The sequence below is a fragment of the Leuresthes tenuis genome, unplaced genomic scaffold, assembly GCF_036924035.1.
Source record: "Leuresthes tenuis unplaced genomic scaffold, fLeuTen1.0.hap1 SCAF_23, whole genome shotgun sequence".
In the NCBI taxonomy this organism is placed as follows: Eukaryota; Metazoa; Chordata; class Actinopteri; order Atheriniformes; family Atherinopsidae; genus Leuresthes; species Leuresthes tenuis.
In genome coordinates, this window is record NW_027325377.1 from 6,474,275 (window position 1) to 6,500,859 (window position 26,585).

Genomic DNA, 26,585 nt, shown 5'->3' on the forward strand with positions numbered 1-26,585 from the left:
ATGACGTGAGTTTAGGTGGTGGTGAAACCAATGATAAATGCTTGATGGGTGACTTTGGGTTGCTTCTTTGATCACAAATGCGTCTCTCTTTGTTCACTCAACTTGTTAATTAAGAGTGCTGATAACAATTGCAAACATGTCGTGTCTTACTTTGTTGTTTGGAGCTGTAGCAGTTTGCTGTCCCCTAACTCAACATGAGTGAATACACTGAACAACCCCAACGTTAAAACCACTGACAGTTAAGTGAACAACTCTTCTTCTTTTTTACAATGCAATTTTTAGCTGGACAAACCATTATGCCAGCTTTTACTTGGATTTTTCGTTGACCCTCCACAAGTTTACACTCACAGCTGGGATTTGCAGTGTTACAGATTCGTTTACAAACATACTTTTGGCAACTAATCTCCACTTTAGAATAAGAGATTAGAGAACTTTGAAATAAAAAAGACGGAAGCCACGCTGACAATGAGTGAGCTGAACTGTTAGTTCTAGGATGTCTCTATTCGAAGATCGAACGTACAGAGGGTATCTTTTTGTACTCTGTGGTGCGGGCGCTCTTGTGATGGCTGTGACAGCTCTTGGAACCTGTTCTGTCTTAAAGTTGGTCTTGTTGATAAAATATGACGTGAGTTTAGGTGGTGGTGAGTTGGTGGAACCTGGCGGATGAGTCAAAGAAGAAAGAAATCCATCACAAATTCCCAGGATTCTGTGGCCGTTTTAGCTTTCCACGCGCTCTCTCATCAAAGGCAAACAAAGCAAGTTTCGGCTCGTTGGTCTAGGGGTATGATTCTCGCTTTGGGTGCGAGAGGTCCCGGGTTCAAATCCCGGACGAGCCCTTCCCAGCGTTATTGACCTTGTATCTCTGCTTTACTGTGAAGAAGAAGGATTGAATGAACAATAACTAGTATGACAACACCCACAAATGCACTTGGTATCAAAGGACAATACAACTCAAAGCTCCCCCACTCATTCCTAAGTTGCCTCAAGTCCTTCTTAAATTAAGTTCTTATGTGGAACTTGATTGACATATCCAGAAGTCAATACCAGTATCACTTGAGCACACACTCTGCAGTCTCGTCTCAGGCAGTTTTGGTATGTTTTCTTTAAATCAAGACAGAAACGCTTTGTATTCATATGCGCATGGAAAATAATTGAATTCTCAGATTTTTAAACATAAAGGAGGAAACTGAAATATAGATCTGTAAGGGAATAGAAGACCAGCATGGACATGGGGCTTTTCAAAACATGGATTGATTACACCTAGCTTAGACCCTGTAGTACATAGCAAATTGACAGAGACGCACTGAGATGCTCAAGTGCAGAAGTGACGATAGGAGCTAGTACATCAACCCACAGTCTAATTAGGATGCAATCCAAATCACATGATGATTGTTTAGGATACCCAATTGCTGACATGAACTCAGGAAGATCAATGGCAGAAAAATGGAGATGTGGAACCTGTTCTGTCTTAAAGTTGGTCTTGTTGACAAAATATGACGTGAGTTTAGGTGGTGGTGAAACCAATGATAAATGCTTGATGGGTGACTTTGGGTTGCTTCTTTGATCACAAATGCGTCTCTCTTTGTTCACTCAACTTGTTAATTAAGAGTGCTGATAACAATTGCAAACATGTCGTGTCTTACTTTGTTGTTTGGAGCTGTAGCAGTTTGCTGTCCCCTAACTCAACATGAGTGAATACACTGAACAACCCCAACGTTAAAACCACTGACAGTTAAGTGAACAACTCTTCTTCTTTTTTACAATGCAATTTTTAGCTGGACAAACCGTTATGCCAGCTTTTACTTGGATTTTTCGTTGACCCTCCACAAGTTTACACTCACAGCTGGGATTTGCAGTGTTACAGATTCGTTTACAAACATACTTTTGGCAACTAATCTCCACTTTAGAATAAGAGATTAGAGAACTTTGAAATAAAAAAGACGGAAGCCACGCTGACAATGAGTGAGCTGAACTGTTAGTTCTAGGATGTCTCTGTACAGAGGGTATCTTTTTGTACTCTGTGGTGCGGGCGCTCTTGTGATGGCTGTGACAGCTCTTGGAACCTGTTCTGTCTTAAAGTTGGTCTTGTTGATAAAATATGACGTGAGTTTAGGTGGTGGTGAGTTGGTGGAACCTGGCGGATGAGTCAAAGAAGAAAGAAATCCATCACAAATTCCCAGGATTCTGTGGCCGTTTTAGCTGTCCACGCGCTCTCTCATCAAAGGCTAACACAGCAAATTTCGGCTCGTTGGTCTAGGGGTATGATTCTCGCTTAGGGTGCGAGAGGTCCCGGGTTCAAATCCCGGACGAGCCCTTCCCAGCTTTATTGACCTTGTATCTCTGCTTTACTGTGAAGAAGAAGGATTGAATGAACAATTACTAGTATGACAACACCCACAAATGCACTTGGTATCAAAGGACAATACAACTCAAAGCTCCCCCACTCATTCCTAAGTTGCCTCAAGTCCTTCTTAAATTAAGTTCTTATGTGGAACTTGATTGACAGATCCAGAAGTCAATACCAGTATCACTTGAGCACACACTCTGCAGTCTCGTCTCAGGCAGTTTTGGTATGTTTTCTTTAAATCAAGACAGAAACGCTTTGTATTCATAAGCGCATGGAAAATAATTGAATTCTCAGATTTTTAAACATAAAGGAGGAAACTGAAATATAGATCTGTAAGGGAATAGAAGACCAGCATGGACATGGGGCTTTTCAAAACATGGATTGATTACACCTAGCTTAGACCCTGTAGTACATAGCAAATTGACAGAGACGCACTGAGATACTCAAGTGCAGAAGTGACGATAGGAGCTAGTACATCAACCCACAGTCTAATTAGGATGCAATCCAAATCACATGATGATTGTTTAGGATACCCAATTGCTGACATGAACTCAGGAAGATCAATGGCAGAAAAATGGAGATGTGGAACCTGTTCTGTCTTAAAGTTGGTCTTGTTGACAAAATATGACGTGAGTTTAGGTGGTGGTGAAACCAATGATAAATGCTTGATGGGTGACTTTGGGTTGCTTCTTTGATCACAAATGCGTCTCTCTTTGTTCACTCAACTTGTTAATTAAGAGTGCTGATAACAATTGCAAACATGTTGTGTCTTACTTTGTTGTTTGGAGCTGTAGCAGTTTGCTGTCCCCTAACTCAACATGAGTGAATACACTGAACAACCCCAACGTTAAAACCACTGACAGTTAAGTGAACAACTCTTCTTCTTTTTTACAATGCAATTTTTAGCTGGACAAACCGTTATGCCAGCTTTTACTTGGATTTTTCGTTGACCCTCCACAAGTTTACACTCACAGCTGGGATTTGCAGTGTTACAGATTCGTTTACACACATACTTTTGGCAACTAATCACCACTTTAGAATAAGAGATTAGAGAACTTTGAAATAAAAAAGACAGAAGCCACGCTGACAATGAGTGAGCTGAACTGTTAGTTCTAGGATGTCTCTATTCGAAGATCGAACGTACAGAGGGTATCTTTTTGTACTCTGTGGTGCGGGCGCTCTTGTGATGGCTGTGACAGCTCTTGGAACCTGTTCTGTCTTAAAGTTGGTCTTGTTGATAAAATATGACGTGAGTTTAGGTGGTGGTGAGTTGGTGGAACCTGGCGGATGAGTCAAAGAAGAAAGAAATCCATCACAAATTCCCAGGATTCTGTGGCCGTTTTAGCTTTCCACGCGCTCTCTCATCAAAGGCAAACACAGCAAATTTCGGCTCGTTGGTCTAGGGGTATGATTCTCGCTTAGGGTGCGAGAGGTCCCGGGTTCAAATCCCGGACGAGCCCTTCCCAGCTTTATTGACCTTGTATCTCTGCTTTACTGTGAAGAAGAAGGATTGAATGAACAATTACTAGTATGACAACACCCACAAATGCACTTGGTATCAAAGGACAATACAACTCAAAGCTCCCCCACTCATTCCTAAGTTGCCTCAAGTCCTTCTTAAATTAAGTTCTTATGTGGAACTTGATTGACATATCCAGAAGTCAATACCAGTATCACTTGAGCACACACTCTGCAGTCTCGTCTCAGGCAGTTTTGGTATGTTTTCTTTAAATCAAGACAGAAACGCTTTGTATTCATAAGCGCATGGAAAATAATTGAATTCTCAGATTTTTAAACATAAAGGAGGAAACTGAAATATAGATCTGTAAGGGAATAGAAGACCAGCATGGACATGGGGCTTTTCAAAACATGGATTGATTACACCTAGCTTAGACCCTGTAGTACATAGCAAATTGACAGAGACGCACTGAGATGCTCAAGTGCAGAAGTGACGATAGGAGCTAGTACATCAACCCACAGTCTAATTAGGATGCAATCCAAATCACATGATGATTGTTTAGGATACCCAATTGCTGACATGAACTCAGGAAGATCAATGGCAGAAAAATGGAGATGTGGAACCTGTTCTGTCTTAAAGTTGGTCTTGTTGACAAAATATGACGTGAGTTTAGGTGGTGGTGAAACCTATGATAAATGCTTGATGGGTGACTTTGGGTTGCTTCTTTGATCACAAATGCGTCTCTCTTTGTTCACTCAACTTGTTAATTAAGAGTGCTGATAACAATTGCAAACATGTCGTGTCTTACTTTGTTGTTTGGAGCTGTAGCAGTTTGCTGTCCCCTAACTCAACATGAGTGAATACACTGAACAACCCCAACGTTAAAACCACTGACAGTTAAGTGAACAACTCTTCTTCTTTTTTACAATGCAATTTTTAGCTGGACAAACCGTTATGCCAGCTTTTACTTGGATTTTTCGTTGACCCTCCACAAGTTTACACTCACAGCTGGGATTTGCAGTGTTACAGATTCATTTACACACATACTTTTGGCAACTAATCTCCACTTTAGAATAAGAGATTAGAGAACTTTGAAATAAAAAAGACGGAAGCCACGCTGACAATGAGTGAGCTGAAGTGAAAGTTCTAGGATGTCTCTATTCGAAGATCGAACGTACAGAGGGTATCTTTTTGTACTCTGTGGTGCGGGCGCTCTTGTGATGGCTGTGACGGCTCTTGGAACCTGTTCTGTCTTAAAGTTGGTCTTGTTGATAAAATATGACCTGAGTTTAGGTGGTGGTGAGTTGGTGGAACCTGGCGGATGAGTCAAAGAAGAAAGAAATCCATCACAAATTCCCAGGATTCTGTGGCCGTTTTAGCTGTCCACGCGCTCTCTCATCAAAGGCAAACACAGCAAATTTCGGCTCGTTGGTCTAGGGGTATGATTCTCGCTTAGGGTGCGAGAGGTCCCGGGTTCAAATCCCGGACGAGCCCTTCCCAGCTTTATTGACCTTGTATCTCTGCTTTACTGTGAAGAAGAAGGATTGAATGAACAATTACTAGTATGACAACACCCACAAATGCACTTGGTATCAAAGGACAATACAACTCAAAGCTCCCCCACTCATTCCTAAGTTGCCTCAAGTCCTTCTTAAATTAAGTTCTTATGTGGAACTTGATTGACAGATCCAGAAGTCAATACCAGTATCACTTGAGCACACACTCTGCAGTCTCGTCTCAGGCAGTTTTGGTATGTTTTCTTTAAATCAAGACAGAAACGCTTTGTATTCATAAGCGCATGGAAAATAATTGAATTCTCAGATTTTTAAACATAAAGGAGGAAACTGAAATATAGATCTGTAAGGGAATAGAAGACCAGCATGGACATGGGGCTTTTCAAAACATGGATTGATTACACCTAGCTTAGACCCTGTAGTACATAGCAAATTGACAGAGACGCACTGAGATGCTCAAGTGCAGAAGTGACGATAGGAGCTAGTACATCAACCCACAGTCTAATTAGGATGCAATCCAAATCACATGATGATTCTTTAGGATACCCAATTGCTGACATGAACTCAGGAAGATCAATGGCAGAAAAATGGAGATGTGGAACCTGTTCTGTCTTAAAGTTGGTCTTGTTGACAAAATATGACGTGAGTTTAGGTGGTGGTGAAACCAATGATAAATGCTTGATGGGTGACTTTGGGTTGCTTCTTTGATCACAAATGCGTCTCTCTTTGTTCACTCAACTTGTTAATTAAGAGTGCTGATAACAATTGCAAACATGTCGTGTCTTACTTTGTTGTTTGGAGCTGTAGCAGTTTGCTGTCCCCTAACTCAACATGAGTGAATACACTGAACAACCCCAACGTTAAAACCACTGACAGTTAAGTGAACAACTCTTCTTCTTTTTTACAATGCAATTTTTAGCTGGACAAACCGTTATGCCAGCTTTTACTTGGATTTTTCGTTGACCCTCCACAAGTTTACACTCACAGCTGGGATTTGCAGTGTTACAGATTCGTTTACAAACATACTTTTGGCAACTAATCTCCACTTTAGAATAAGAGATTAGAGAACTTTGAAATAAAAAAGACGGAAGCCACGCTGACAATGAGTGAGCTGAACTGTTAGTTCTAGGATGTCTCTGTACAGAGGGTATCTTTTTGTACTCTGTGGTGCGGGCGCTCTTGTGATGGCTGTGACAGCTCTTGGAACCTGTTCTGTCTTAAAGTTGGTCTTGTTGATAAAATATGACGTGAGTTTAGGTGGTGGTGAGTTGGTGGAACCTGGCGGATGAGTCAAAGAAGAAAGAAATCCATCACAAATTCCCAGGATTCTGTGGCCGTTTTAGCTGTCCACGCGCTCTCTCATCAAAGGCTAACACAGCAAATTTCGGCTCGTTGGTCTAGGGGTATGATTCTCGCTTAGGGTGCGAGAGGTCCCGGGTTCAAATCCCGGACGAGCCCTTCCCAGCTTTATTGACCTTGTATCTCTGCTTTACTGTGAAGAAGAAGGATTGAATGAACAATTACTAGTATGACAACACCCACAAATGCACTTGGTATCAAAGGACAATACAACTCAAAGCTCCCCCACTCATTCCTAAGTTGCCTCAAGTCCTTCTTAAATTAAGTTCTTATGTGGAACTTGATTGACAGATCCAGAAGTCAATACCAGTATCACTTGAGCACACACTCTGCAGTCTCGTCTCAGGCAGTTTTGGTATGTTTTCTTTAAATCAAGACAGAAATGCTTTGTATTCATAAGCGCATGGAAAATAATTGAATTCTCAGATTTTTAAACATAAAGGAGGAAACTGAAATATAGATCTGTAAGGGAATAGAAGACCAGCATGGACATGGGGCTTTTCAAAACATGGATTGATTACACCTAGCTTAGACCCTGTAGTACATAGCAAATTGACAGAGACGCACTGAGATACTCAAGTGCAGAAGTGACGATAGGAGCTAGTACATCAACCCACAGTCTAATTAGGATGCAATCCAAATCACATGATGATTGTTTAGGATACCCAATTGCTGACATGAACTCAGGAAGATCAATGGCAGAAAAATGGAGATGTGGAACCTGTTCTGTCTTAAAGTTGGTCTTGTTGACAAAATATGACGTGAGTTTAGGTGGTGGTGAAACCAATGATAAATGCTTGATGGGTGACTTTGGGTTGCTTCTTTGATCACAAATGCGTCTCTCTTTGTTCACTCAACTTGTTAATTAAGAGTGCTGATAACAATTGCAAACATGTTGTGTCTTACTTTGTTGTTTGGAGCTGTAGCAGTTTGCTGTCCCCTAACTCAACATGAGTGAATACACTGAACAACCCCAACGTTAAAACCACTGACAGTTAAGTGAACAACTCTTCTTCTTTTTTACAATGCAATTTTTAGCTGGACAAACCGTTATGCCAGCTTTTACTTGGATTTTTCGTTGACCCTCCACAAGTTTACACTCACAGCTGGGATTTGCAGTGTTACAGATTCGTTTACACACATACTTTTGGCAACTAATCTCCACTTTAGAATAAGAGATTAGAGAACTTTGAAATAAAAAAGACAGAAGCCACGCTGACAATGAGTGAGCTGAACTGTTAGTTCTAGGATGTCTCTATTCGAAGATCGAACGTACAGAGGGTATCTTTTTGTACTCTGTGGTGCGGGCGCTCTTGTGATGGCTGTGACAGCTCTTGGAACCTGTTCTGTCTTAAAGTTGGTCTTGTTGATAAAATATGACGTGAGTTTAGGTGGTGGTGAGTTGGTGGAACCTGGCGGATGAGTCAAAGAAGAAAGAAATCCATCACAAATTCCCAGGATTCTGTGGCCGTTTTAGCTGTCCACGCGCTCTCTCATCAAAGGCAAACACAGCAAATTTCGGCTCGTTGGTCTAGGGGTATGATTCTCGCTTAGGGTGCGAGAGGTCCCGGGTTCAAATCCCGGACGAGCCCTTCCCAGCTTTATTGACCTTGTATCTCTGCTTTACTGTGAAGAAGAAGGATTGAATGAACAATTACTAGTATGACAACACCCACAAATGCACTTGGTATCAAAGGACAATACAACTCAAAGCTCCCCCACTCATTCCTAAGTTGCCTCAAGTCCTTCTTAAATTAAGTTCTTATGTGGAACTTGATTGACATATCCAGAAGTCAATACCAGTATCACTTGAGCACACACTCTGCAGTCTCGTCTCAGGCAGTTTTGGTATGTTTTCTTTAAATCAAGACAGAAACGCTTTGTATTCATAAGCGCATGGAAAATAATTGAATTCTCAGATTTTTAAACATAAAGGAGGAAACTGAAATATAGATCTGTAAGGGAATAGAAGACCAGCATGGACATGGGGCTTTTCAAAACATGGATTGATTACACCTAGCTTAGACCCTGTAGTACATAGCAAATTGACAGAGACGCACTGAGATACTCAAGTGCAGAAGTGACGATAGGAGCTAGTACATCAACCCACAGTCTAATTAGGATGCAATCCAAATCACATGATGATTGTTTAGGATACCCAATTGCTGACATGAACTCAGGAAGATCAATGGCAGAAAAATGGAGATGTGGAACCTGTTCTGTCTTAAAGTTGGTCTTGTTGACAAAATATGACGTGAGTTTAGGTGGTGGTGAAACCTATGATAAATGCTTGATGGGTGACTTTGGGTTGCTTCTTTGATCACAAATGCGTCTCTCTTTGTTCACTCAACTTGTTAATTAAGAGTGCTGATAACAATTGCAAACATGTCGTGTCTTACTTTGTTGTTTGGAGCTGTAGCAGTTTGCTGTCCCCTAACTCAACATGAGTGAATACACTGAACAACCCCAACGTTAAAACCACTGACAGTTAAGTGAACAACTCTTCTTCTTTTTTACAATGCAATTTTTAGCTGGACAAACCGTTATGCCAGCTTTTACTTGGATTTTTCGTTGACCCTCCACAAGTTTATACTCACAGCTGGGATTTGCAGTGTTACAGATTCATTTACACACATACTTTTGGCAACTAATCTCCACTTTAGAATAAGAGATTAGAGAACTTTGAAATAAAAAAGACGGAAGCCACGCTGACAATGAGTGAGCTGAACTGTTAGTTCTAGGATGTCTCTGTACAGAGGGTATCTTTTTGTACTCTGTGGTGCGGGCGCTCTTGTGATGGCTGTGACAGCTCTTGGAACCTGTTCTGTCTTAAAGTTGGTCTTGTTGATAAAATATGACGTGAGTTTAGGTGGTGGTGAGTTGGTGGAACCTGGCGGATGAGTCAAAGAAGAAAGAAATCCATCACAAATTCCCAGGATTCTGTGGCCGTTTTAGCTGTCCACGCGCTCTCTCATCAAAGGCTAACACAGCAAATTTCGGCTCGTTGGTCTAGGGGTATGATTCTCGCTTAGGGTGCGAGAGGTCCCGGGTTCAAATCCCGGACGAGCCCTTCCCAGCTTTATTGACCTTGTATCTCTGCTTTACTGTGAAGAAGAAGGATTGAATGAACAATTACTAGTATGACAACACCCACAAATGCACTTGGTATCAAAGGACAATACAACTCAAAGCTCCCCCACTCATTCCTAAGTTGCCTCAAGTCCTTCTTAAATTAAGTTCTTATGTGGAACTTGATTGACAGATCCAGAAGTCAATACCAGTATCACTTGAGCACACACTCTGCAGTCTCGTCTCAGGCAGTTTTGGTATGTTTTCTTTAAATCAAGACAGAAACGCTTTGTATTCATAAGCGCATGGAAAATAATTGAATTCTCAGATTTTTAAACATAAAGGAGGAAACTGAAATATAGATCTGTAAGGGAATAGAAGACCAGCATGGACATGGGGCTTTTCAAAACATGGATTGATTACACCTAGCTTAGACCCTGTAGTACATAGCAAATTGACAGAGACGCACTGAGATGCTCAAGTGCAGAAGTGACGATAGGAGCTAGTACATCAACCCACAGTCTAATTAGGATGCAATCCAAATCACATGATGATTGTTTAGGATACCCAATTGCTGACATGAACTCAGGAAGATCAATGGCAGAAAAATGGAGATGTGGAACCTGTTCTGTCTTAAAGTTGGTCTTGTTGACAAAATATGACGTGAGTTTAGGTGGTGGTGAAACCTATGATAAATGCTTGATGGGTGACTTTGGGTTGCTTCTTTGATCACAAATGCGTCTCTCTTTGTTCACTCAACTTGTTAATTAAGAGTGCTGATAACAATTGCAAACATGTCGTGTCTTACTTTGTTGTTTGGAGCTGTAGCAGTTTGCTGTCCCCTAACTCAACATGAGTGAATACACTGAACAACCCCAACGTTAAAACCACTGACAGTTAAGTGAACAACTCTTCTTCTTTTTTACAATGCAATTTTTAGCTGGACAAACCGTTATGCCAGCTTTTACTTGGATTTTTCGTTGACCCTCCACAAGTTTACACTCACAGCTGGGATTTGCAGTGTTACAGATTCATTTACACACATACTTTTGGCAACTAATCTCCACTTTAGAATAAGAGATTAGAGAACTTTGAAATAAAAAAGACGGAAGCCACGCTGACAATGAGTGAGCTGAAGTGAAAGTTCTAGGATGTCTCTATTCGAAGATCGAACGTACAGAGGGTATCTTTTTGTACTCTGTGGTGCGGGCGCTCTTGTGATGGCTGTGACGGCTCTTGGAACCTGTTCTGTCTTAAAGTTGGTCTTGTTGATAAAATATGACCTGAGTTTAGGTGGTGGTGAGTTGGTGGAACCTGGCGGATGAGTCAAAGAAGAAAGAAATCCATCACAAATTCCCAGGATTCTGTGGCCGTTTTAGCTGTCCACGCGCTCTCTCATCAAAGGCAAACACAGCAAATTTCGGCTCGTTGGTCTAGGGGTATGATTCTCGCTTAGGGTGCGAGAGGTCCCGGGTTCAAATCCCGGACGAGCCCTTCCCAGCTTTATTGACCTTGTATCTCTGCTTTACTGTGAAGAAGAAGGATTGAATGAACAATTACTAGTATGACAACACCCACAAATGCACTTGGTATCAAAGGACAATACAACTCAAAGCTCCCCCACTCATTCCTAAGTTGCCTCAAGTCCTTCTTAAATTAAGTTCTTATGTGGAACTTGATTGACAGATCCAGAAGTCAATACCAGTATCACTTGAGCACACACTCTGCAGTCTCGTCTCAGGCAGTTTTGGTATGTTTTCTTTAAATCAAGACAGAAACGCTTTGTATTCATAAGCGCATGGAAAATAATTGAATTCTCAGATTTTTAAACATAAAGGAGGAAACTGAAATATAGATCTGTAAGGGAATAGAAGACCAGCATGGACATGGGGCTTTTCAAAACATGGATTGATTACACCTAGCTTAGACCCTGTAGTACATAGCAAATTGACAGAGACGCACTGAGATGCTCAAGTGCAGAAGTGACGATAGGAGCTAGTACATCAACCCACAGTCTAATTAGGATGCAATCCAAATCACATGATGATTCTTTAGGATACCCAATTGCTGACATGAACTCAGGAAGATCAATGGCAGAAAAATGGAGATGTGGAACCTGTTCTGTCTTAAAGTTGGTCTTGTTGACAAAATATGACGTGAGTTTAGGTGGTGGTGAAACCAATGATAAATGCTTGATGGGTGACTTTGGGTTGCTTCTTTGATCACAAATGCGTCTCTCTTTGTTCACTCAACTTGTTAATTAAGAGTGCTGATAACAATTGCAAACATGTCGTGTCTTACTTTGTTGTTTGGAGCTGTAGCAGTTTGCTGTCCCCTAACTCAACATGAGTGAATACACTGAACAACCCCAACGTTAAAACCACTGACAGTTAAGTGAACAACTCTTCTTCTTTTTTACAATGCAATTTTTAGCTGGACAAACCATTATGCCAGCTTTTACTTGGATTTTTCGTTGACCCTCCACAAGTTTACACTCACAGCTGGGATTTGCAGTGTTACAGATTCGTTTACAAACATACTTTTGGCAACTAATCTCCACTTTAGAATAAGAGATTAGAGAACTTTGAAATAAAAAAGACGGAAGCCACGCTGACAATGAGTGAGCTGAAGTGAAAGTTCTAGGATGTCTCTATTCGAAGATCGAACGTACAGAGGGTATCTTTTTGTACTCTGTGGTGCGGGCGCTCTTGTGATGGCTGTGACGGCTCTTGGAACCTGTTCTGTCTTAAAGTTGGTCTTGTTGATAAAATATGACCTGAGTTTAGGTGGTGGTGAGTTGGTGAACCTGGCGGATGAGTCAAAGAAGAAAGAAATCCATCACAAATTCCCAGGATTCTGTGGCCGTTTTAGCTGTCCACGCGCTCTCTCATCAAAGGCAAACACAGCAAATTTCGGCTCGTTGGTCTAGGGGTATGATTCTCGCTTAGGGTGCGAGAGGTCCCGGGTTCAAATCCCGGACGAGCCCTTCCCAGCTTTATTGACCTTGTATCTCTGCTTTACTGTGAAGAAGAAGGATTGAATGAACAATTACTAGTATGACAACACCCACAAATGCACTTGGTATCAAAGGACAATACAACTCAAAGCTCCCCCACTCATTCCTAAGTTGCCTCAAGTCCTTCTTAAATTAAGTTCTTATGTGGAACTTGATTGACAGATCCAGAAGTCAATACCAGTATCACTTGAGCACACACTCTGCAGTCTCGTCTCAGGCAGTTTTGGTATGTTTTCTTTAAATCAAGACAGAAACGCTTTGTATTCATAAGCGCATGGAAAATAATTGAATTCTCAGATTTTTAAACATAAAGGAGGAAACTGAAATATAGATCTGTAAGGGAATAGAAGACCAGCATGGACATGGGGCTTTTCAAAACATGGATTGATTACACCTAGCTTAGACCCTGTAGTACATAGCAAATTGACAGAGACGCACTGAGATGCTCAAGTGCAGAAGTGACGATAGGAGCTAGTACATCAACCCACAGTCTAATTAGGATGCAATCCAAATCACATGATGATTCTTTAGGATACCCAATTGCTGACATGAACTCAGGAAGATCAATGGCAGAAAAATGGAGATGTGGAACCTGTTCTGTCTTAAAGTTGGTCTTGTTGACAAAATATGACGTGAGTTTAGGTGGTGGTGAAACCAATGATAAATGCTTGATGGGTGACTTTGGGTTGCTTCTTTGATCACAAATGCGTCTCTCTTTGTTCACTCAACTTGTTAATTAAGAGTGCTGATAACAATTGCAAACATGTCGTGTCTTACTTTGTTGTTTGGAGCTGTAGCAGTTTGCTGTCCCCTAACTCAACATGAGTGAATACACTGAACAACCCCAACGTTAAAACCACTGACAGTTAAGTGAACAACTCTTCTTCTTTTTTACAATGCAATTTTTAGCTGGACAAACCATTATGCCAGCTTTTACTTGGATTTTTCGTTGACCCTCCACAAGTTTACACTCACAGCTGGGATTTGCAGTGTTACAGATTCGTTTACAAACATACTTTTGGCAACTAATCTCCACTTTAGAATAAGAGATTAGAGAACTTTGAAATAAAAAAGACGGAAGCCACGCTGACAATGAGTGAGCTGAACTGTTAGTTCTAGGATGTCTCTATTCGAAGATCGAACGTACAGAGGGTATCTTTTTGTACTCTGTGGTGCGGGCGCTCTTGTGATGGCTGTGACAGCTCTTGGAACCTGTTCTGTCTTAAAGTTGGTCTTGTTGATAAAATATGACGTGAGTTTAGGTGGTGGTGAGTTGGTGGAACCTGGCGGATGAGTCAAAGAAGAAAGAAATCCATCACAAATTCCCAGGATTCTGTGGCCGTTTTAGCTTTCCACGCGCTCTCTCATCAAAGGCAAACAAAGCAAGTTTCGGCTCGTTGGTCTAGGGGTATGATTCTCGCTTTGGGTGCGAGAGGTCCCGGGTTCAAATCCCGGACGAGCCCTTCCCAGCGTTATTGACCTTGTATCTCTGCTTTACTGTGAAGAAGAAGGATTGAATGAACAATAACTAGTATGACAACACCCACAAATGCACTTGGTATCAAAGGACAATACAACTCAAAGCTCCCCCACTCATTCCTAAGTTGCCTCAAGTCCTTCTTAAATTAAGTTCTTATGTGGAACTTGATTGACATATCCAGAAGTCAATACCAGTATCACTTGAGCACACACTCTGCAGTCTCGTCTCAGGCAGTTTTGGTATGTTTTCTTTAAATCAAGACAGAAACGCTTTGTATTCATATGCGCATGGAAAATAATTGAATTCTCAGATTTTTAAACATAAAGGAGGAAACTGAAATATAGATCTGTAAGGGAATAGAAGACCAGCATGGACATGGGGCTTTTCAAAACATGGATTGATTACACCTAGCTTAGACCCTGTAGTACATAGCAAATTGACAGAGACGCACTGAGATGCTCAAGTGCAGAAGTGACGATAGGAGCTAGTACATCAACCCACAGTCTAATTAGGATGCAATCCAAATCACATGATGATTGTTTAGGATACCCAATTGCTGACATGAACTCAGGAAGATCAATGGCAGAAAAATGGAGATGTGGAACCTGTTCTGTCTTAAAGTTGGTCTTGTTGACAAAATATGACGTGAGTTTAGGTGGTGGTGAAACCAATGATAAATGCTTGATGGGTGACTTTGGGTTGCTTCTTTGATCACAAATGCGTCTCTCTTTGTTCACTCAACTTGTTAATTAAGAGTGCTGATAACAATTGCAAACATGTCGTGTCTTACTTTGTTGTTTGGAGCTGTAGCAGTTTGCTGTCCCCTAACTCAACATGAGTGAATACACTGAACAACCCCAACGTTAAAACCACTGACAGTTAAGTGAACAACTCTTCTTCTTTTTTACAATGCAATTTTTAGCTGGACAAACCGTTATGCCAGCTTTTACTTGGATTTTTCGTTGACCCTCCACAAGTTTACACTCACAGCTGGGATTTGCAGTGTTACAGATTCGTTTACAAACATACTTTTGGCAACTAATCTCCACTTTAGAATAAGAGATTAGAGAACTTTGAAATAAAAAAGACGGAAGCCACGCTGACAATGAGTGAGCTGAACTGTTAGTTCTAGGATGTCTCTGTACAGAGGGTATCTTTTTGTACTCTGTGGTGCGGGCGCTCTTGTGATGGCTGTGACAGCTCTTGGAACCTGTTCTGTCTTAAAGTTGGTCTTGTTGATAAAATATGACGTGAGTTTAGGTGGTGGTGAGTTGGTGGAACCTGGCGGATGAGTCAAAGAAGAAAGAAATCCATCACAAATTCCCAGGATTCTGTGGCCGTTTTAGCTGTCCACGCGCTCTCTCATCAAAGGCTAACACAGCAAATTTCGGCTCGTTGGTCTAGGGGTATGATTCTCGCTTAGGGTGCGAGAGGTCCCGGGTTCAAATCCCGGACGAGCCCTTCCCAGCTTTATTGACCTTGTATCTCTGCTTTACTGTGAAGAAGAAGGATTGAATGAACAATTACTAGTATGACAACACCCACAAATGCACTTGGTATCAAAGGACAATACAACTCAAAGCTCCCCCACTCATTCCTAAGTTGCCTCAAGTCCTTCTTAAATTAAGTTCTTATGTGGAACTTGATTGACAGATCCAGAAGTCAATACCAGTATCACTTGAGCACACACTCTGCAGTCTCGTCTCAGGCAGTTTTGGTATGTTTTCTTTAAATCAAGACAGAAACGCTTTGTATTCATAAGCGCATGGAAAATAATTGAATTCTCAGATTTTTAAACATAAAGGAGGAAACTGAAATATAGATCTGTAAGGGAATAGAAGACCAGCATGGACATGGGGCTTTTCAAAACATGGATTGATTACACCTAGCTTAGACCCTGTAGTACATAGCAAATTGACAGAGACGCACTGAGATACTCAAGTGCAGAAGTGACGATAGGAGCTAGTACATCAACCCACAGTCTAATTAGGATGCAATCCAAATCACATGATGATTGTTTAGGATACCCAATTGCTGACATGAACTCAGGAAGATCAATGGCAGAAAAATGGAGATGTGGAACCTGTTCTGTCTTAAAGTTGGTCTTGTTGACAAAATATGACGTGAGTTTAGGTGGTGGTGAAACCAATGATAAATGCTTGATGGGTGACTTTGGGTTGCTTCTTTGATCACAAATGCGTCTCTCTTTGTTCACTCAACTTGTTAATTAAGAGTGCTGATAACAATTGCAAACATGTTGTGTCTTACTTTGTTGTTTGGAGCTGTAGCAGTTTGCTGTCCCCTAACTCAACATGAGTGAATACACTGAACAACCCCAACGTTAAAACCACTGACAGTTAAGTGAACAACTCTTCTTCTTTTTTACAATGCAATTTTTAGCTGGACAAACCGTTATGCCAGCTTTTACTTGGATTTTTCGTTGACCCTCCACAAGTTTACACTCACAGCTGGGATTTGCAGTGTTACAGATTCGTTTACACACATACTTTTGGCAACTAATCACCACTTTAGAATAAGAGATTAGAGAACTTTGAAATAAAAAAGACAGAAGCCACGCTGACAATGAGTGAGCTGAACTGTTAGTTCTAGGATGTCTCTATTCGAAGATCGAACGTACAGAGGGTATCTTTTTGTACTCTGTGGTGCGGGCGCTCTTGTGATGGCTGTGACAGCTCTTGGAACCTGTTCTGTCTTAAAGTTGGTCTTGTTGATAAAATATGACGTGAGTTTAGGTGGTGGTGAGTTGGTGGAACCTGGCGGATGAGTCAAAGAAGAAAGAAATCCATCACAAATTCCCAGGATTCTGTGGCCGTTTTAGCTTTCCACGCGCTCTCTCATCAAAGGCAAACACAGCAAATTTCGGCTCGTTGGTCTAGGGGTATGATTCTCGCTTAGGGTGCGAGAGGTCCCGGGTTCAAATCCCGGACGAGCCCTTCCCAGCTTTATTGACCTTGTATCTCTGCTTTACTGTGAAGAAGAAGGATTGAATGAACAATTACTAGTATGACAACACCCACAAATGCACTTGGTATCAAAGGACAATACAACTCAAAGCTCCCCCACTCATTCCTAAGTTGCCTCAAGTCCTTCTTAAATTAAGTTCTTATGTGGAACTTGATTGACATATCCAGAAGTCAATACCAGTATCACTTGAGCACACACTCTGCAGTCTCGTCTCAGGCAGTTTTGGTATGTTTTCTTTAAATCAAGACAGAAACGCTTTGTATTCATAAGCGCATGGAAAATAATTGAATTCTCAGATTTTTAAACATAAAGGAGGAAACTGAAATATAGATCTGTAAGGGAATAGAAGACCAGCATGGACATGGGGCTTTTCAAAACATGGATTGATTACACCTAGCTTAGACCCTGTAGTACATAGCAAATTGACAGAGACGCACTGAGATGCTCAAGTGCAGAAGTGACGATAGGAGCTAGTACATCAACCCACAGTCTAATTAGGATGCAATCCAAATCACATGATGATTGTTTAGGATACCCAATTGCTGACATGAACTCAGGAAGATCAATGGCAGAAAAATGGAGATGTGGAACCTGTTCTGTCTTAAAGTTGGTCTTGTTGACAAAATATGACGTGAGTTTAGGTGGTGGTGAAACCTATGATAAATGCTTGATGGGTGACTTTGGGTTGCTTCTTTGATCACAAATGCGTCTCTCTTTGTTCACTCAACTTGTTAATTAAGAGTGCTGATAACAATTGCAAACATGTCGTGTCTTACTTTGTTGTTTGGAGCTGTAGCAGTTTGCTGTCCCCTAACTCAACATGAGTGAATACACTGAACAACCCCAACGTTAAAACCACTGACAGTTAAGTGAACAACTCTTCTTCTTTTTTACAATGCAATTTTTAGCTGGACAAACCGTTATGCCAGCTTTTACTTGGATTTTTCGTTGACCCTCCACAAGTTTACACTCACAGCTGGGATTTGCAGTGTTACAGATTCATTTACACACATACTTTTGGCAACTAATCTCCACTTTAGAATAAGAGATTAGAGAACTTTGAAATAAAAAAGACGGAAGCCACGCTGACAATGAGTGAGCTGAAGTGAAAGTTCTAGGATGTCTCTATTCGAAGATCGAACGTACAGAGGGTATCTTTTTGTACTCTGTGGTGCGGGCGCTCTTGTGATGGCTGTGACGGCTCTTGGAACCTGTTCTGTCTTAAAGTTGGTCTTGTTGATAAAATATGACCTGAGTTTAGGTGGTGGTGAGTTGGTGGAACCTGGCGGATGAGTCAAAGAAGAAAGAAATCCATCACAAATTCCCAGGATTCTGTGGCCGTTTTAGCTGTCCACGCGCTCTCTCATCAAAGGCAAACACAGCAAATTTCGGCTCGTTGGTCTAGGGGTATGATTCTCGCTTAGGGTGCGAGAGGTCCCGGGTTCAAATCCCGGACGAGCCCTTCCCAGCTTTATTGACCTTGTATCTCTGCTTTACTGTGAAGAAGAAGGATTGAATGAACAATTACTAGTATGACAACACCCACAAATGCACTTGGTATCAAAGGACAATACAACTCAAAGCTCCCCCACTCATTCCTAAGTTGCCTCAAGTCCTTCTTAAATTAAGTTCTTATGTGGAACTTGATTGACAGATCCAGAAGTCAATACCAGTATCACTTGAGCACACACTCTGCAGTCTCGTCTCAGGCAGTTTTGGTATGTTTTCTTTAAATCAAGACAGAAACGCTTTGTATTCATAAGCGCATGGAAAATAATTGAATTCTCAGATTTTTAAACATAAAGGAGGAAACTGAAATATAGATCTGTAAGGGAATAGAAGACCAGCATGGACATGGGGCTTTTCAAAACATGGATTGATTACACCTAGCTTAGACCCTGTAGTACATAGCAAATTGACAGAGACGCACTGAGATGCTCAAGTGCAGAAGTGACGATAGGAGCTAGTACATCAACCCACAGTCTAATTAGGATGCAATCCAAATCACATGATGATTCTTTAGGATACCCAATTGCTGACATGAACTCAGGAAGATCAATGGCAGAAAAATGGAGATGTGGAACCTGTTCTGTCTTAAAGTTGGTCTTGTTGACAAAATATGACGTGAGTTTAGGTGGTGGTGAAACCAATGATAAATGCTTGATGGGTGACTTTGGGTTGCTTCTTTGATCACAAATGCGTCTCTCTTTGTTCACTCAACTTGTTAATTAAGAGTGCTGATAACAATTGCAAACATGTCGTGTCTTACTTTGTTGTTTGGAGCTGTAGCAGTTTGCTGTCCCCTAACTCAACATGAGTGAATACACTGAACAACCCCAACGTTAAAACCACTGACAGTTAAGTGAACAACTCTTCTTCTTTTTTACAATGCAATTTTTAGCTGGACAAACCGTTATGCCAGCTTTTACTTGGATTTTTCGTTGACCCTCCACAAGTTTACACTCACAGCTGGGATTTGCAGTGTTACAGATTCGTTTACAAACATACTTTTGGCAACTAATCTCCACTTTAGAATAAGAGATTAGAGAACTTTGAAATAAAAAAGACGGAAGCCACGCTGACAATGAGTGAGCTGAACTGTTAGTTCTAGGATGTCTCTGTACAGAGGGTATCTTTTTGTACTCTGTGGTGCGGGCGCTCTTGTGATGGCTGTGACAGCTCTTGGAACCTGTTCTGTCTTAAAGTTGGTCTTGTTGATAAAATATGACGTGAGTTTAGGTGGTGGTGAGTTGGTGGAACCTGGCGGATGAGTCAAAGAAGAAAGAAATCCATCACAAATTCCCAGGATTCTGTGGCCGTTTTAGCTGTCCACGCGCTCTCTCATCAAAGGCTAACACAGCAAATTTCGGCTCGTTGGTCTAGGGGTATGATTCTCGCTTAGGGTGCGAGAGGTCCCGGGTTCAAATCCCGGACGAGCCCTTCCCAGCTTTATTGACCTTGTATCTCTGCTTTACTGTGAAGAAGAAGGATTGAATGAACAATTACTAGTATGACAACACCCACAAATGCACTTGGTATCAAAGGACAATACAACTCAAAGCTCCCCCACTCATTCCTAAGTTGCCTCAAGTCCTTCTTAAATTAAGTTCTTATGTGGAACTTGATTGACAGATCCAGAAGTCAATACCAGTATCACTTGAGCACACACTCTGCAGTCTCGTCTCAGGCAGTTTTGGTATGTTTTCTTTAAATCAAGACAGAAACGCTTTGTATTCATAAGCGCATGGAAAATAATTGAATTCTCAGATTTTTAAACATAAAGGAGGAAACTGAAATATAGATCTGTAAGGGAATAGAAGACCAGCATGGACATGGGGCTTTTCAAAACATGGATTGATTACACCTAGCTTAGACCCTGTAGTACATAGCAAATTGACAGAGACGCACTGAGATACTCAAGTGCAGAAGTGACGATAGGAGCTAGTACATCAACCCACAGTCTAATTAGGATGCAATCCAAATCACATGATGATTGTTTAGGATACCCAATTGCTGACATGAACTCAGGAAGATCAATGGCAGAAAAATGGAGATGTGGAACCTGTTCTGTCTTAAAGTTGGTCTTGTTGACAAAATATGACGTGAGTTTAGGTGGTGGTGAAACCAATGATAAATGCTTGATGGGTGACTTTGGGTTGCTTCTTTGATCACAAATGCGTCTCTCTTTGTTCACTCAACTTGTTAATTAAGAGTGCTGATAACAATTGCAAACATGTTGTGTCTTACTTTGTTGTTTGGAGCTGTAGCAGTTTGCTGTCCCCTAACTCAACATGAGTGAATACACTGAACAACCCCAACGTTAAAACCACTGACAGTTAAGTGAACAACTCTTCTTCTTTTTTACAATGCAATTTTTAGCTGGACAAACCGTTATGCCAGCTTTTACTTGGATTTTTCGTTGACCCTCCACAAGTTTACACTCACAGCTGGGATTTGCAGTGTTACAGATTCGTTTACACACATACTTTTGGCAACTAATCTCCACTTTAGAATAAGAGATTAGAGAACTTTGAAATAAAAAAGACAGAAGCCACGCTGACAATGAGTGAGCTGAACTGTTAGTTCTAGGATGTCTCTATTCGAAGATCGAACGTACAGAGGGTATCTTTTTGTACTCTGTGGTGCGGGCGCTCTTGTGATGGCTGTGACAGCTCTTGGAACCTGTTCTGTCTTAAAGTTGGTCTTGTTGATAAAATATGACGTGAGTTTAGGTGGTGGTGAGTTGGTGGAACCTGGCGGATGAGTCAAAGAAGAAAGAAATCCATCACAAATTCCCAGGATTCTGTGGCCGTTTTAGCTGTCCACGCGCTCTCTCATCAAAGGCAAACACAGCAAATTTCGGCTCGTTGGTCTAGGGGTATGATTCTCGCTTAGGGTGCGAGAGGTCCCGGGTTCAAATCCCGGACGAGCCCTTCCCAGCTTTATTGACCTTGTATCTCTGCTTTACTGTGAAGAAGAAGGATTGAATGAACAATTACTAGTATGACAACACCCACAAATGCACTTGGTATCAAAGGACAATACAACTCAAAGCTCCCCCACTCATTCCTAAGTTGCCTCAAGTCCTTCTTAAATTAAGTTCTTATGTGGAACTTGATTGACATATCCAGAAGTCAATACCAGTATCACTTGAGCACACACTCTGCAGTCTCGTCTCAGGCAGTTTTGGTATGTTTTCTTTAAATCAAGACAGAAACGCTTTGTATTCATAAGCGCATGGAAAATAATTGAATTCTCAGATTTTTAAACATAAAGGAGGAAACTGAAATATAGATCTGTAAGGGAATAGAAGACCAGCATGGACATGGGGCTTTTCAAAACATGGATTGATTACACCTAGCTTAGACCCTGTAGTACATAGCAAATTGACAGAGACGCACTGAGATACTCAAGTGCAGAAGTGACGATAGGAGCTAGTACATCAACCCACAGTCTAATTAGGATGCAATCCAAATCACATGATGATTGTTTAGGATACCCAATTGCTGACATGAACTCAGGAAGATCAATGGCAGAAAAATGGAGATGTGGAACCTGTTCTGTCTTAAAGTTGGTCTTGTTGACAAAATATGACGTGAGTTTAGGTGGTGGTGAAACCTATGATAAATGCTTGATGGGTGACTTTGGGTTGCTTCTTTGATCACAAATGCGTCTCTCTTTGTTCACTCAACTTGTTAATTAAGAGTGCTGATAACAATTGCAAACATGTCGTGTCTTACTTTGTTGTTTGGAGCTGTAGCAGTTTGCTGTCCCCTAACTCAACATGAGTGAATACACTGAACAACCCCAACGTTAAAACCACTGACAGTTAAGTGAACAACTCTTCTTCTTTTTTACAATGCAATTTTTAGCTGGACAAACCGTTATGCCAGCTTTTACTTGGATTTTTCGTTGACCCTCCACAAGTTTACACTCACAGCTGGGATTTGCAGTGTTACAGATTCATTTACACACATACTTTTGGCAACTAATCTCCACTTTAGAATAAGAGATTAGAGAACTTTGAAATAAAAAAGACGGAAGCCACGCTGACAATGAGTGAGCTGAAGTGAAAGTTCTAGGATGTCTCTATTCGAAGATCGAACGTACAGAGGGTATCTTTTTGTACTCTGTGGTGCGGGCGCTCTTGTGATGGCTGTGACGGCTCTTGGAACCTGTTCTGTTTTAAAGTTGGTCTTGTTGATAAAATATGACCTGAGTTTAGGTGGTGGTGAGTTGGTGGAACCTGGCGGATGAGTCAAAGAAGAAAGAAATCCATCACAAATTCCCAGGATTCTGTGGCCGTTTTAGCTGTCCACGCGCTCTCTCATCAAAGGCAAACACAGCAAATTTCGGCTCGTTGGTCTAGGGGTATGATTCTCGCTTAGGGTGCGAGAGGTCCCGGGTTCAAATCCCGGACGAGCCCTTCCCAGCTTTATTGACCTTGTATCTCTGCTTTACTGTGAAGAAGAAGGATTGAATGAACAATTACTAGTATGACAACACCCACAAATGCACTTGGTATCAAAGGACAATACAACTCAAAGCTCCCCCACTCATTCCTAAGTTGCCTCAAGTCCTTCTTAAATTAAGTTCTTATGTGGAACTTGATTGACAGATCCAGAAGTCAATACCAGTATCACTTGAGCACACACTCTGCAGTCTCGTCTCAGGCAGTTTTGGTATGTTTTCTTTAAATCAAGACAGAAACGCTTTGTATTCATAAGCGCATGGAAAATAATTGAATTCTCAGATTTTTAAACATAAAGGAGGAAACTGAAATATAGATCTGTAAGGGAATAGAAGACCAGCATGGACATGGGGCTTTTCAAAACATGGATTGATTACACCTAGCTTAGACCCTGTAGTACATAGCAAATTGACAGAGACGCACTGAGATGCTCAAGTGCAGAAGTGACGATAGGAGCTAGTACATCAACCCACAGTCTAATTAGGATGCAATCCAAATCACATGATGATTCTTTAGGATACCCAATTGCTGACATGAACTCAGGAAGATCAATGGCAGAAAAATGGAGATGTGGAACCTGTTCTGTCTTAAAGTTGGTCTTGTTGACAAAATATGACGTGAGTTTAGGTGGTGGTGAAACCAATGATAAATGCTTGATGGGTGACTTTGGGTTGCTTCTTTGATCACAAATGCGTCTCTCTTTGTTCACTCAACTTGTTAATTAAGAGTGCTGATAACAATTGCAAACATGTTGTGTCTTACTTTGTTGTTTGGAGCTGTAGCAGTTTGCTGTCCCCTAACTCAACATGAGTGAATACACTGAACAACCCCAACGTTAAAACCACTGACAGTTAAGTGAACAACTCTTCTTCTTTTTTACAATGCAATTTTTAGCTGGACAAACCGTTATGCCAGCTTTTACTTGGATTTTTCGTTGACCCTCCACAAGTTTACACTCACAGCTGGGATTTGCAGTGTTACAGATTCGTTTACACACATACTTTTGGCAACTAATCACCACTTTAGAATAAGAGATTAGAGAACTTTGAAATAAAAAAGACAGAAGCCACGCTGACAATGAGTGAGCTGAACTGTTAGTTCTAGGATGTCTCTATTCGAAGATCGAACGTACAGAGGGTATCTTTTTGTACTCTGTGGTGCGGGCGCTCTTGTGATGGCTGTGACAGCTCTTGGAACCTGTTCTGTCTTAAAGTTGGTCTTGTTGATAAAATATGACGTGAGTTTAGGTGGTGGTGAGTTGGTGGAACCTGGCGGATGAGTCAAAGAAGAAAGAAATCCATCACAAATTCCCAGGATTCTGTGGCCGTTTTAGCTTTCCACGCGCTCTCTCATCAAAGGCAAACACAGCAAATTTCGGCTCGTTGGTCTAGGGGTATGATTCTCGCTTAGGGTGCGAGAGGTCCCGGGTTCAAATCCCGGACGAGCCCTTCCCAGCTTTATTGACCTTGTATCTCTGCTTTACTGTGAAGAAGAAGGATTGAATGAACAATTACTAGTATGACAACACCCACAAATGCACTTGGTATCAAAGGACAATACAACTCAAAGCTCCCCCACTCATTCCTAAGTTGCCTCAAGTCCTTCTTAAATTAAGTTCTTATGTGGAACTTGATTGACATATCCAGAAGTCAATACCAGTATCACTTGAGCACACACTCTGCAGTCTCGTCTCAGGCAGTTTTGGTATGTTTTCTTTAAATCAAGACAGAAACGCTTTGTATTCATAAGCGCATGGAAAATAATTGAATTCTCAGATTTTTAAACATAAAGGAGGAAACTGAAATATAGATCTGTAAGGGAATAGAAGACCAGCATGGACATGGGGCTTTTCAAAACATGGATTGATTACACCTAGCTTAGACCCTGTAGTACATAGCAAATTGACAGAGACGCACTGAGATGCTCAAGTGCAGAAGTGACGATAGGAGCTAGTACATCAACCCACAGTCTAATTAGGATGCAATCCAAATCACATGATGATTGTTTAGGATACCCAATTGCTGACATGAACTCAGGAAGATCAATGGCAGAAAAATGGAGATGTGGAACCTGTTCTGTCTTAAAGTTGGTCTTGTTGACAAAATATGACGTGAGTTTAGGTGGTGGTGAAACCTATGATAAATGCTTGATGGGTGACTTTGGGTTGCTTCTTTGATCACAAATGCGTCTCTCTTTGTTCACTCAACTTGTTAATTAAGAGTGCTGATAACAATTGCAAACATGTCGTGTCTTACTTTGTTGTTTGGAGCTGTAGCAGTTTGCTGTCCCCTAACTCAACATGAGTGAATACACTGAACAACCCCAACGTTAAAACCACTGACAGTTAAGTGAACAACTCTTCTTCTTTTTTACAATGCAATTTTTAGCTGGACAAACCGTTATGCCAGCTTTTACTTGGATTTTTCGTTGACCCTCCACAAGTTTACACTCACAGCTGGGATTTGCAGTGTTACAGATTCATTTACACACATACTTTTGGCAACTAATCTCCACTTTAGAATAAGAGATTAGAGAACTTTGAAATAAAAAAGACGGAAGCCACGCTGACAATGAGTGAGCTGAAGTGAAAGTTCTAGGATGTCTCTATTCGAAGATCGAACGTACAGAGGGTATCTTTTTGTACTCTGTGGTGCGGGCGCTCTTGTGATGGCTGTGACGGCTCTTGGAACCTGTTCTGTCTTAAAGTTGGTCTTGTTGATAAAATATGACCTGAGTTTAGGTGGTGGTGAGTTGGTGGAACCTGGCGGATGAGTCAAAGAAGAAAGAAATCCATCACAAATTCCCAGGATTCTGTGGCCGTTTTAGCTGTCCACGCGCTCTCTCATCAAAGGCAAACACAGCAAATTTCGGCTCGTTGGTCTAGGGGTATGATTCTCGCTTAGGGTGCGAGAGGTCCCGGGTTCAAATCCCGGACGAGCCCTTCCCAGCTTTATTGACCTTGTATCTCTGCTTTACTGTGAAGAAGAAGGATTGAATGAACAATTACTAGTATGACAACACCCACAAATGCACTTGGTATCAAAGGACAATACAACTCAAAGCTCCCCCACTCATTCCTAAGTTGCCTCAAGTCCTTCTTAAATTAAGTTCTTATGTGGAACTTGATTGACAGATCCAGAAGTCAATACCAGTATCACTTGAGCACACACTCTGCAGTCTCGTCTCAGGCAGTTTTGGTATGTTTTCTTTAAATCAAGACAGAAACGCTTTGTATTCATAAGCGCATGGAAAATAATTGAATTCTCAGATTTTTAAACATAAAGGAGGAAACTGAAATATAGATCTGTAAGGGAATAGAAGACCAGCATGGACATGGGGCTTTTCAAAACATGGATTGATTACACCTAGCTTAGACCCTGTAGTA

The 26,585-nt window shown here is 41.3% G+C and overlaps 18 non-coding genes across 18 annotated transcripts; all 18 read left to right on the plus strand.

Moving 5' to 3' along the window:
- Positions 1-764: 764 nt before the first annotated feature.
- trnap-ugg (transfer RNA proline (anticodon UGG)) lies at positions 765-836 on the plus strand. The gene has a single exon. It is a non-coding gene; the product is annotated as a tRNA-Pro (tRNA).
- Positions 837-2,242: 1,406 nt separating this feature from the next.
- On the plus strand, positions 2,243-2,314 carry trnap-agg (transfer RNA proline (anticodon AGG)). The gene has a single exon. It is a non-coding gene; the product is annotated as a tRNA-Pro (tRNA).
- Positions 2,315-3,735: 1,421 nt separating this feature from the next.
- Positions 3,736-3,807, plus strand: trnap-agg (transfer RNA proline (anticodon AGG)). The gene has a single exon. It is a non-coding gene; the product is annotated as a tRNA-Pro (tRNA).
- A 1,421-nt stretch (positions 3,808-5,228) lies between these two features.
- trnap-agg (transfer RNA proline (anticodon AGG)) lies at positions 5,229-5,300 on the plus strand. Its single transcript has one exon. It is a non-coding gene; the product is annotated as a tRNA-Pro (tRNA).
- A 1,406-nt stretch (positions 5,301-6,706) lies between these two features.
- trnap-agg (transfer RNA proline (anticodon AGG)) lies at positions 6,707-6,778 on the plus strand. Its single transcript has one exon. It is a non-coding gene; the product is annotated as a tRNA-Pro (tRNA).
- Positions 6,779-8,199: 1,421 nt separating this feature from the next.
- trnap-agg (transfer RNA proline (anticodon AGG)) lies at positions 8,200-8,271 on the plus strand. The gene has a single exon. It is a non-coding gene; the product is annotated as a tRNA-Pro (tRNA).
- A 1,406-nt stretch (positions 8,272-9,677) lies between these two features.
- Positions 9,678-9,749, plus strand: trnap-agg (transfer RNA proline (anticodon AGG)). The gene has a single exon. It is a non-coding gene; the product is annotated as a tRNA-Pro (tRNA).
- Positions 9,750-11,170: 1,421 nt separating this feature from the next.
- trnap-agg (transfer RNA proline (anticodon AGG)) lies at positions 11,171-11,242 on the plus strand. Its single transcript has one exon. It is a non-coding gene; the product is annotated as a tRNA-Pro (tRNA).
- A 1,420-nt stretch (positions 11,243-12,662) lies between these two features.
- trnap-agg (transfer RNA proline (anticodon AGG)) lies at positions 12,663-12,734 on the plus strand. The gene has a single exon. It is a non-coding gene; the product is annotated as a tRNA-Pro (tRNA).
- Positions 12,735-14,155: 1,421 nt separating this feature from the next.
- On the plus strand, positions 14,156-14,227 carry trnap-ugg (transfer RNA proline (anticodon UGG)). Its single transcript has one exon. It is a non-coding gene; the product is annotated as a tRNA-Pro (tRNA).
- A 1,406-nt stretch (positions 14,228-15,633) lies between these two features.
- Positions 15,634-15,705, plus strand: trnap-agg (transfer RNA proline (anticodon AGG)). Its single transcript has one exon. It is a non-coding gene; the product is annotated as a tRNA-Pro (tRNA).
- A 1,421-nt stretch (positions 15,706-17,126) lies between these two features.
- trnap-agg (transfer RNA proline (anticodon AGG)) lies at positions 17,127-17,198 on the plus strand. Its single transcript has one exon. It is a non-coding gene; the product is annotated as a tRNA-Pro (tRNA).
- A 1,421-nt stretch (positions 17,199-18,619) lies between these two features.
- trnap-agg (transfer RNA proline (anticodon AGG)) lies at positions 18,620-18,691 on the plus strand. The gene has a single exon. It is a non-coding gene; the product is annotated as a tRNA-Pro (tRNA).
- Positions 18,692-20,097: 1,406 nt separating this feature from the next.
- On the plus strand, positions 20,098-20,169 carry trnap-agg (transfer RNA proline (anticodon AGG)). Its single transcript has one exon. It is a non-coding gene; the product is annotated as a tRNA-Pro (tRNA).
- A 1,421-nt stretch (positions 20,170-21,590) lies between these two features.
- On the plus strand, positions 21,591-21,662 carry trnap-agg (transfer RNA proline (anticodon AGG)). Its single transcript has one exon. It is a non-coding gene; the product is annotated as a tRNA-Pro (tRNA).
- Positions 21,663-23,083: 1,421 nt separating this feature from the next.
- trnap-agg (transfer RNA proline (anticodon AGG)) lies at positions 23,084-23,155 on the plus strand. Its single transcript has one exon. It is a non-coding gene; the product is annotated as a tRNA-Pro (tRNA).
- A 1,421-nt stretch (positions 23,156-24,576) lies between these two features.
- Positions 24,577-24,648, plus strand: trnap-agg (transfer RNA proline (anticodon AGG)). Its single transcript has one exon. It is a non-coding gene; the product is annotated as a tRNA-Pro (tRNA).
- Positions 24,649-26,069: 1,421 nt separating this feature from the next.
- trnap-agg (transfer RNA proline (anticodon AGG)) lies at positions 26,070-26,141 on the plus strand. Its single transcript has one exon. It is a non-coding gene; the product is annotated as a tRNA-Pro (tRNA).
- The last annotated feature ends 444 nt before the right edge of the window (positions 26,142-26,585 follow it).